This window comes from Pangasianodon hypophthalmus, chromosome 9, assembly GCF_027358585.1.
Source record: "Pangasianodon hypophthalmus isolate fPanHyp1 chromosome 9, fPanHyp1.pri, whole genome shotgun sequence".
Lineage (NCBI taxonomy): Eukaryota > Metazoa > Chordata > Actinopteri > Siluriformes > Pangasiidae > Pangasianodon > Pangasianodon hypophthalmus.
In genome coordinates this window covers 7,953,663-7,965,481 of record NC_069718.1, presented here as the reverse complement: position 1 = coordinate 7,965,481, position 11,819 = coordinate 7,953,663, and the positions used below count along the sequence as shown (strand labels likewise).

At 38.6% G+C, this 11,819-nt stretch overlaps 1 non-coding gene across 1 annotated transcript; it reads right to left on the bottom strand.

Annotated features, from left to right (window-relative positions):
- Window positions 1-8,139: 8,139 nt before the first annotated feature.
- On the bottom strand, window positions 8,140-8,210 carry trnag-ccc (transfer RNA glycine (anticodon CCC)). The gene has a single exon. It is a non-coding gene; the product is annotated as a tRNA-Gly (tRNA).
- Between the last annotated feature and the right edge of the window lie 3,609 nt (window positions 8,211-11,819).

The window sequence follows — 11,819 nt, the reverse complement described above, 5'->3', positions numbered from 1 at the left end:
TCTCACCACATGAGGCCGGGCATTGTCGTGCACCAGGAGGAACCCAGGACCCACTGCACCAGCGTAGGGTCTGACAATGGGTCCAAGGATTTCATCCTGATACTTAATGGCAGTCAGGGTGCCATTGTCTAGCCTGTAGAGGTCTGTGTGTCCCTCCATGGATATGCCTCCCCAGACCATCAATGACCCACCACCAAACCGGTCATGCTGAACGATGTTACGGGCAGCATAACGTTCTCCACATCTTCTCCAGACCCTTTCACGTCTGTCACATGTGCTCAGGGTGAACCTGCTCTCATCTGTGAAAAGCACAGGGCACCAGTGGCAGACCTGCCAATTCTGGTGTTCAATGGCAAATGCCAATCGAGCTCCACGGTGCTGGGCAGTGAGCACAGGGCCCACTAGAGGACGTCGGGCCCTCAGGCCACCCTCATGAAGTCTGTTTCTGATTGTTTGGTCAGAGACATTCACACAAGTAGCCTGCTGGAGGTCATTTTGTAGGGCTCTGGCAGTGCTCATCCTGTTCCTCCTTGCACAGAGGAGCAGATACCGGTCCTGCTGATGGGTTAAGGACCTTCTACAGCCCTGTCCAGCTCACCTAGAGTAACTGCCTGTCTCCTGGAATCTCCTCCATGCTCTTGAGACTGTGCTGGGAGACACAGCAAACCTTCTGGCAGTGGCACGTATTGATGTGCCATCCTGGAGGAGTTGGACTGCCTGTGCAACCTCTGTAGGGTCCAGGTATCGCCTCATGCTACCAGTAGTGACACTGACCCTAGCCAAATGCAAAACTAGTGAAAAACAGTCAGAAAAGATGAGTAGGGAAAAAAAAACCAGTGGCCTCCACCTGTCAACCATTCCTGTTTTAGGGGTCGTCTCATTGTTGCCCATCTAGTGCACCTGTTGTTAATTTCATTAACACCAAAGCAGCTGAAACTGATTAACACCCCCCTCTGCTTCTTAACTGACCAGGTCAATATCCCAGGAGTTTAACTGACTTGATGCTATACTCTGATTAAAAAGTGTTCCTTTAATTTTTTTGAGCAGTATATATATATATACTTTTCCATATATAAAGTAAGATATAATATAATTTAATTTAATATAATATGCAATATAAGATATAATATAATATATAAAGTAAGATTTACAATATTATGTACAATATGACAATTATGTTTGCAATATAATTGCCTGTCTGTGAGACAGTGACAGTTACTAAGCAGTGAATAAATCACTGTTTTGAAAAGCTGAATTTATGCACAACTGATGCTTCCCCAGCATGTGTCTAACTAATCCTTTCTTCCATCTCAGGTGTTTCTGCTGCTTTTGATAAAAGAGGAAATTAGTTCATACTGTTATGTCAAGCTTCCTTTCACTGACCCATGATTACATGCAAGCCAGTCAGAGTAACAAAACAAGGCGACAAATTAGCCTTTGCCTGCTGCTCAAAAATAGTGCACAGCTGGGCCCTACTTTTAGTGCCTCTGCTCACTAAATATATAAAGACTATCATAATTAAAGACAAGGTTGAGATGCCCCTCACCCATTACTCATCACCCACTTTCTCACACACACACATACAGGCGGGTGCCATCTGTGCCCACTATGACAGTGGAACGGATCATATTTTTAGCACCCCCCAGCTCATGTAATCGTGTCATGAATGCCGCCCCCCGCCGGTGCCCTGGCAGAAGACTGTCTATTACTAAAATTGCGCCTTGCTTGTCCAAATTATGGCTCTCACCAGCCAAAATATGTGAACAAAGCCTTCCTTCTTACTAAATGTTCTCGCCTGATCGATTTATTTAGCAGCAAATCAGGACAAATTAGTTCTGGTGCAACACGATTAAAATGAAGTCATTCACAAAAATAGTCATTAGTGGGTTTGAAAAAAGGAAAACATGAAAAATTCAATAAAATACACAAATCTAAAGCCAGAAGAGTGTGGGAGAAACACCAGTCCTCAATGCTTAACCTTTTGAAGAAATATGTAGATCTTATGAAAGTCATAGATCTTATGAAAATTAACTTCCATGCATGATGTCCACACTTGGGTGATCAGGTTAAGATGTTTTATTTCAGATTATGTCAGTTAACCTCTGAGGTATTTTCTACAACCTAGCAGACTTTATGTGATTATTTCATGACTGGGAGACTGTTTGTTAATGATATATGAGAATTATAATTACTTGGGTTTTGGTGTACTATTGGAGGAAGAAAACCATCTTGAATGTTATTTTTAACATACTTGTTTGTCTTGGCCTGTTTTCTATGACTCACCTGTAAAATCCCCCCCCCAAATCCCTTCCTTGATGAACGACTGGTAAGTCACGGCACAATAAATCACCCACTTATCGTATTTTAAATGTCTTGGTTCTAAATTCATCTTGTTGGAGACAGCACACTCCAGGGAGCCGAAATTTGACATGTACATTGTCTTGTTCATTCATAAATCTTCTCTGTCAATCTTTCGCCACCCCTCCGCCTCCTCAGTGGGAATCATCAACACAGAATGACATTTAGCGTCAATTACTGTCGCTGCTATTAGTGCGTCATAGCAGCCCTGGCCAATTGGAGTGGAGACAAGAAGAAGGGGGGTGGAAACACAATGAATGTGAACACACACCAATTTTCCTTACTCAGTGCCAGAGACAAAAGTGTTTACAGGAAAATAGTGGTCTGGATATTCAAATACGGTTGGATAAAGATGAGCGCAGGCTGTCACTTTCATAAAAATATGGAGGAAAACATCACCGAACAGTGGAGAGAAAATAGCCTTCTGTTCTTTTCATGCCGTCAAATCTGCCAATCTCATCTGTCGCTCAAACAGTGCCGCACTGACTGATCGCTTTATTAGAAATGTAAAGAATGAATGGAAATGTGTGTATGTGGGATGGATGGAAAGAGCAAGTCAAGTCAAGTTCTTAAAAAAGCACTTCGCAGGGCTTAATAATTGTGTTTATATCCTGTAGGGTGGTAATGAAGCTTATAAAAATAGTGTATTAAAAGTAACAAGGAAATGCTTGTGACTAAAAAAAAAGGCTTAATATTAGAATACAATAAAGATGTATTCTTTTATAATAATAGATATTTTTATGAAGTTTTCTAAACTTGTTCAGCCATGGTACCTCCCACAGATACCCCTTTCTCTGCCGCATGGCTTTGCGGTATCATTTCTCACTCTTTCAAACCAGCAAACTGTGGTTGTACAGTACCTGCCCTCCAGGTGAGTTTCTATAACTAAAACACATTAAGTGTGTGTTGCTACTGTGCTGTCACTATTAATCATATATGATATACAGTATATATTATATTTTACATATTATATTTTGTGAATTTCCTTCTGGGATTAATAAAGTGATTTATCTATCTATCTATCTATCACAATAAGGATTTTCTTTCTCAGGTGAGTGAGAGGAAAAGAGGAAAAGCAAAAGCAAGCAAGTATAACATTAAGAATACCATTCAAGAGAAATTCAGCACAAAGATATTTAAAAGACATTAAAACATAGATGTGTGACATAGATTTTTTTGGCCAAAAGGAAAATTTTCAGCGACGTAGAAAAGATGACTACATATGTGGTCATACACAAGCCATCAAACATCATAAAGAAAAAGACCAATACAGATGTTGACGGATGTATCGATTCAGTCAATACTCTCTCCAATAGTAGCTGTTCATCTGAATAATTCAGAGATGCCACGTCTCAACTCATTGAACAATTTGTAAATCTCCAGGTAAACGAAGTCAGTATAATCCTTATATATCACTAACAAACATCATACTATTCATAAATTAATAGCATCGGTTAATAATAGGTTCCAGAAAATCATTAGAGAGACAACATCAGTGAGATCATTGACCCATCTTAACAAATACACAGATCACATCTGCTATTTGAAATAGTGGAAATGCCTAAAAGAGAAGCTAATTCATGGCGCTTTCTGTGAAAATGTCCATTACATAATGTAAAGTGGGATATATCAGTACCTCTGCAGTTTTGTCAGCTTTGTTACTGTTGTAATTGGTTTATTGACTTTGTTAATATAAAGTTGCCTTATGTATGATATATATGTTTTCAGAAAGAAAGCTTATCATACATAAATGCAGATATAATTTCCATTTTTCAAGTTTCTGTCAGGACTGACACATCAGCAACGCTTCCATGTATATACAGTTAAGAGCATGAGCGGTGTCAGTACTGTTCGAACTAAGCTTCGAACTTTAAAAGAGCTGTTTTTAGGTAAGAAGTATAATAGGCATTTATTTGAGCAAGAAGAAAGCTCGAGAAAGTATGAGAGAATGAGAGAGATGGATTAAAAACATGGATAATGCTGGCTTCCTGCAATTCTACATACTTTCTAATAATTTAATCTGTCCAAAGACATAGTGTGTGTCTCGCTTCAGTGGTTCACTGCTTCTACTTGACTCCATAATCAAGTCTTCCATTAAGAAGGCATGGCACATAAGGCAAGCTTCATGCCAATGAACTGCTGACGCACACTGAAGCAAACAATAGGCCACGTGTCTGCTCAATCAAACATGGACAGAATAGTAATAAGTTAATTGCTAGAAATTAACCGTCCCCCAAGGTGAGCTTCAACAGCCTCTGATTTGAGTGCAGATTTAACAATAAACAAATTTAAGCTTATTAGCAAAAAACAAAGAATTACAAGCTATAATGTATTCAGCACCATTGAATCCACTTCCTCAAATACTCAACAAGAGAAGAATGTGAAAGTGGATGAGCGTAACGGAAGAAGAAGCTTTGTCGCATTTACATTACAGTGAAATTCTTTGCTTTGTTAGGAAGTTGGGGTTAGTCATGATAGAGCACCTGGAGCAGAAAGGGTTAAGGGCCTTGCTCAAAAACCCAACAGTGGCAGCTTGGTGGTGCTGGGACTTGAACCCCCAACTTTCTGAGCCAAAAAAAAAAAACACAGCCTTTAATCACTGAGCCACCACCACACACAGGTAGAGTATGCACATGGTGTCATGGTTTCATTCGCAAGGTGACGACTTTGACAAGCAAAAGGAAATACAGCACTTGTTCCAAAGGAAGCTTGGTTGGTGGTCCAGAACTTAGAGCTATCTGTTATTTATATGTGTCTTTCTGTACACTCTTAGAAAGAAGAATTCTTTAATGGTTCATAGGATAATTAGGTTCTTAGGTTCCTAAAAGGCTTCTATTTGGAATCTCTTTTTTTTCTGAAAAGGAAATGGATTTCTCCAGACGGTTAAACTGAAGAACTCTTAAGGGTCCTCTATTTAATCTTTTTAAATGTAGCTTGGTGCATCAGGTTCAAGTTTTGCTTCAAGCATTTGATTCTAGCTTTCAGATCCACCAATGGAATTTCACATACTATATGAGGTCACTCATCTGGACCCATGTTCCATCCCGTTCACTGCACTTTTAGGAAAAGAAATTTAAATTCCTTGAAGACCCATAAAGGCTCTATGTAGAGCCCCATAACACAGTCTTCCCCTTTCAGATAGGGTTTCACAAAATTAAGAAATTAGAACTATCCAAAGAACCTACAAGAGACCTTTTTCGAAGCGTGTAAATTCTGAAAGAGAATGGGAAGCAATGATATAAGTAAGGAATAAAACACTTTGGGGGTATGCTGTTATAGGAAAATAGTCAATGACAGGATGGTGTGTTGTCATCAACGTGAAATAAAATTGTTACCAGCCCAAAGTTGATTATTTTCCAATAACAGCACATCCCAATGTGTTTTGTTCCAACTATACCCAGCAATTTCCCAAAAATAACAATTTTTAATTTACGAGGGTGAGTCAAGTGAGAACCTTTAAAGCGCAACATTAATTAGAATTGAATCAAACCTTTTTCTAGAGGAAGCCAGATACTTGGTAAGTGCTGGAACGCTTGCATTGAATGAAATAGAGATTATGTAAAAAGAATTATATACTTTTGTGACACCTATTTGAAAAAATAATGCCGAATAAAAAAAAACACATATTAATGAATGACACATCATACGTTTTATCCATTTACACCTGCACATCAAGTTCATTCTCCTTATCATTTACATTCCCTTACCAGCCTTTCGATTTTTGTCTCTCGAAGTGAAAACTCAGCTTGTCATGTTACCGAGAACCCGGAAGGCACAAGTCATCTGTCCTGGAGACTTTCCCATGGTGGAAAACTTACACTGGAGATAAATAATTCCTTCCATAACTTTCCTTACAACCTCCAAGAAATTCTAGCTGCATTGTTCACAGTACAATGCTGTACATTAAATACACTCTATTGCAAGTATTGACTAATAGCTTAGTTAGTGTGGCTGCTGTGTCTATAGAGTGTGTATCACTCTTGACTACTACCACATTCTCCAACCCTCGTGTTAAGTTGTTTGAGTGTTTGTTTAGCAGCGGTTCTTCCTATAACGATCTTGCACTCTCTGTAATGTTGCAGCACTCTCGTCTCCTCTAACAACTCTGTGTTTGGATTCAATTCTGACTCACTATGTGTGAAAGTCAATTTGGATAAAAGCTTCTGTCACATGAATGAATGCATATGAGTGTGAATGGTAGAGGGGGATTAGAAATCAAGAATGAGATGAAGGGAAAAAGGCAAATAAGAAAGGCATGACAAGAAAAAAGAGAAAAGGCATAGGGCTGTTTGGAGACACTCATAGAGCTCTCAGAATCGATTTAGTCAGAGGCAGCCAGTCACAACACAATGCACCTCCTGACCTTTTCATAAGCATCTAATTAAACCTGAGACACCAGCTTGCACACTTAATATCACATTAACATCCTTAAAGCTACACTTCAAGTCATTTATAAGAATGATTCTTATAAACGCTGATATCTTTTCCTAGTGTTTATTTTATATCATTCTAGTGTGTTTTGTCTCAGTCTGACTTGTGGAAGGTTAATGGGAGAGCATATATACACACACACACACACACACACACAAGAAGTGTCAGATTTACTGCTGGAAAAACACATATACATTACAGCACAGTGTAATTCTTTTTCCACGCATATCCCAGCCTGTTAGGAAGATCAGATAGGACACGGCACCCCTGGAGCAGAGAGGGTTAAGGGCCTTGAACCCCCAACCTTCTGATTAGTAACTCAGAGCTTCAGGATTTAGAATGTTGGGAAAAAGAAACTTTTTTACAGACAGTCAGTCTGGTTTAAAAATGGATGATCCTTTAACAACAATCGAAATCCAGAATTACTCCTACTGTGTCTTTATGCGTCATTCTTCGCATTAAAAGACGAAGAGCGAAATGAAAGAAGTTGTGGGTGAAGCCTTGGTTGTTGCGACGTGAAAGACAGGGCACTTACTTAAATTTATGCAGAAAACTGCAGAGAGAGGATGTGCTTTCAAAAATTCAAAAAGGATATTAACTTTCGAAAGTTTCGCTCGGTTTGCCCCCAAGCAGTTTCCGCAACTGCTGCAGATGGTGACACCAATCATTCCGAGGCAAACTACAAATTATAGAGATGCCATTTCACCCGGTGAACACCTAATGATTACACTTTGCTTCTTGGCAACAGGTAATAATCTAAGTTTCATCTTTAAAATCCCAAACAAGACAATTTAAGCTATTTAGGTGGCAATGTTTATATCGCAATTTCTAAAAGCTATTTCTTTGTATTATTTAATATTCACAGGGGAATCTTTTCGTAACTTGCACTACTTGTTTCGAATTGGATGCTCAGCTTTAAATGAGCTTATTCCTGAATTCCTTATTTCTTATAATCTTCCATTATAAGACCATTATTGGGTCATATATTATGAACAATATTTTTATGCAAATGTAAGTTATAAACATTTGTTGCGATTCCGATTAGTACTTCATGAATATGGAAAATGGCATACGGTTAGCAGATGATCCCGATTAAAATGCACAGGCTTTAGTTTCTATGGAGTTTTCAGGGATGGTTGCCTTGTGGTCATGGCAATGGCTCATGCCCAGGTCAGATTACGTCAGAGTTTGTTGGAAAACGATACCACACTGCTCAGACATTCCATGACCCGACAAACGCTGATTGAACATGTTCATTCGGTGAAAACATGCCAACCAACACCAACAGGGTTAACAAACTGATCTGACAAACATGTCTGTTGGTGCAGTGTGAACTAGGCTAAATAAAGTTGCACCGCCCGGGAATCGAACCCAGGTCGCAAGAATGGGAATCTTGCATGATACCACTACACCAGCGGTGCCTTATGATTGTGGAATAGCATAAGAAACCAGCTGACAAAACATAAGCCAGAATGAAACGGGCATTACAGTATGTTTTAATGTGTGTAAATGATTTAGCGCTCTTTTAACGTGTTTTACTGTGTATAAATCTTTTAATGTGTTTATGGGGATGTGTATACCATGTATAAAAATGACAGTGTGTATAAATCAGTCATCAAATGGCATTCAACATAGCCTGTGTTCCCACTAGCAAGCAACAAAGTGACAGAAAACATTACTGTTTTATACATCAATGTTTAAATAGAGATTTTTTTCGATTTTATGCAAAATTAATTAGAATGTGCTGAAGTGACAAAACCAGATGATTGGCTAGCGTACATGTATGTATTTCGAAGTGGGAGGAAACTGGAGAACCCACAGGTTACTCACGTGGACAATCTTAGGAAAGAACTGGGTACAATTTTATGCAAATCAGTTGTAACTTTATCACTAGATTTGCTGACTATTTAGACCCCTTTAGGAACTTTCATTTAAAAAAGAGCCTAGCGACAAATCTAGAGACTATTTCAGCAGATGATAGTGACTATCCTGATACAGCTTTCCAGTTCACATCACAGCTGCTGCTTATTCAAGTTGAGAGAGAATGTTTGTTGGACTCACCACCACTGTCTAAATGACCAGTCAGTGGTCACCATTGTTCGTAATGACTAATTACTGATCATCGTTGTTTCCCGATGAGCAATCACTGATCACCATTGTTCCTAATGACCAATCACTGGTCACCATTGTTCCTAATGACCAATCACTGATCACTATCATTTCCCAACGAGCATTCACTTATGTCCATTGTTCCTAATAACCAATCACTGATCACCATCGTTTCCCAACGAGCATTCACTTATCAGCATTGTTACTAATGGCCAATCACTGATCACCATTGTTTCCTAATGACCAATCACTGATCACCATTGTTTCCTAATGACCAATCACTGATCACCATTGTTTCCTAATGACCAATCACTGATCACCATTGTTTGTTCCACCCACATACTTGGCAATATTTATAAGTAAAAAAAGTGAGTTATTCATTCCAAAACTGTTTCTTTTGTGTCTATTTCCCAACTCCTCACTACCACTACATCAGTTTGTCTGCATTCTTTATAGAAATTATAGTAACTAATAAATTGCTAGTCTGTGGTGCCATTTATAAGAAATAAATTATAATCTTATTATATTCTCTTATTAAATTATTTTCTTTTTTTGATAAAACTCTGAACTATTCTGCTCATTACTCTGCAGATGGTCCAGATCTTCACGTTGTGATATACAAATAATCATAGCAATTTGAATGAATATGAGAAATGAATGAATATGCAAATTAATGTATGACATCTAACTGGTGACTTCTTGTGATTTTTTTTTTTAAGCATGCATTCTCTACATTTTCCTGGAAAGCGTTGGCAACACTGAATGTGGATATTCCAATGCCCCAGTTAGGTGCCCCAGGTGTTTTGGCATTTGGATGTTTTCCAAATGCCACGCAAAGGTCAAAAAAAGTTGTGTTGTGTGGAAGTGGGGCACAGCAATTTAACACTGCAGTCGACATACTTTCTGAAAACAATACATTGAAAAAGAAAGCAACAGCAGCTGGTGTTATCATCTTGGAAGAAAGTTAAAGTGAAAAAAGATCCCCTGAGTGTGGATGCCGCCAGTCGACACATAAAAAAGAGGGTTTCACAATAGACTATTTTAAAGCTGTTTCATTTATTTTTGTAAAAGTGTTATGGACTGCATACAGTAACGGTGCATGGCAAAACAAGGCTGAGGCAGGGAGGAAGACCAGAGAGAGAACAGTGCTTCTGATTCTTTTCATTTTCTGTCAACTGCAATATGATTTAACCTAAAAGCAAGAAACAATTTCAAAATAAACAAATAAAAAGAAAGACTAAATACAATGATATATAACTAAGAAAATGCCAAGCATTCAAGCAAACATCGAAATAGTATATTACTGCATGAATTGTCCTTGTTATAATGATTTCATCGATGACTGCGAATTTGGTGTAATAACAAATGTTCCCAACAACCAATCACGGATCACCATTGTGGCGATATACAGTGTGGCTTCCACACACGTTATTCATCAGCTTATAAAATAGCACCTGATGCAGCACACTCTAGTATTTAATCATCGAGAAGTACAGCTGCAGAAAGGGTGAAGCTTAGCTTCAGGGGTGAAAAGCACTGTATGAACTCTTGAGAGTTACACCAAGTAACTGGACAATACATGAGATTTGCTATATTTTTTAGCCTGTGCTGACAGTTATTTGTCCATACAAATTATTGTAGCAAAAAGAAACTAAATATATGTCATGAATTCATAATAGATGAACAGGATTAGTTCATTTAACATGCTTTTTTAATTCACTATTTTAATTTTCAGAATTAGTACAATAATGCCACTGTTTTGATTTATTTGATGTGTTGCATGTCTGCTCGATGTCTCAGATTAAGATGCTGGACTTGAATTAGTTAATGAATTCCTGCTATAATCACTATTCACTATAATCACTATAATGTTGATTAGAGGAGAGAGAGTTTCCTCCTAAAGTCCTCAGCAAGTTTCTCTTTATCACTATTGCTTTATTAGTGGTCCAGACCTGAATTACTGTTAAGCTGCTTTGTGAGTATGTTAAAGACTGTTAAGTGTAAAAAAGTCTTTATTCGTGCAGCAACTTTTACCTCAATCAAGCATAACACTTTTTGAATGTGTACCATTTTATGAACTCACAATATACAACATAAAGACACATGTATGGCACTGAGATTATTTGTCAGGTAGATGATCATCACGACAAGCGTCTGGAAGCTGAAAAGCAGATGCTGGCTCTGTTTTCATGGTGTGACCTCAAATGCTCTTCTGTTGTTGTTGTTGTTTTGACATGTCCTGATGTTCACCCCTATCCAAGAACAGAAGAGTACTCAGAGACATGGCTCGAGAGCATGAAAACCGTTTTCTCACACAGCAGACCCTCATGCCCCGATGGCTGTTTTCTTCTAAAGCACAGCATGAGTGTTTTTTATCTTTATTTGCCATTTGTAAACAAGACCACTGACATTCTTGCTTGTGCAGGTTAGAGGGAAAATGACACAACCAAAAAAAAGAGTCATATATGTGCTGCGGTGCTGCCATACTGGTATGCACCGAGTCATACAGTGTGATTAATGATCAGTGACACAGACCTGTCAAGCCTGGAAAGTTTGTTAGACTGTGTGGATGTATGTATGTGTGGATGGATGGACAGATGCTTGGGTGGGTGAAAGGATGGTGGATGGATGGATGAAACACATGTAGGTGGATAGATGGTGAATGGATGGATGGATGGATGGATGGATGGATGGATGAGTAGATGCTTTGGTGTGTGAAGAGATGCTGGATGAATGAATGCATGGGTAGATTGGACAGATGCTTAAGTGGGTGATTGAATGGTAGATGAATGGAAAGATTGGTTGTTTAGACAGATACTTTGGTGGCTGGATAAATGGTAGATAGATGGATAGACTGATGCTTTGGCGTGTGATTGGATGTTGGGTCAATGGATGGATGGGTGGATGAATGGTAGATAGTG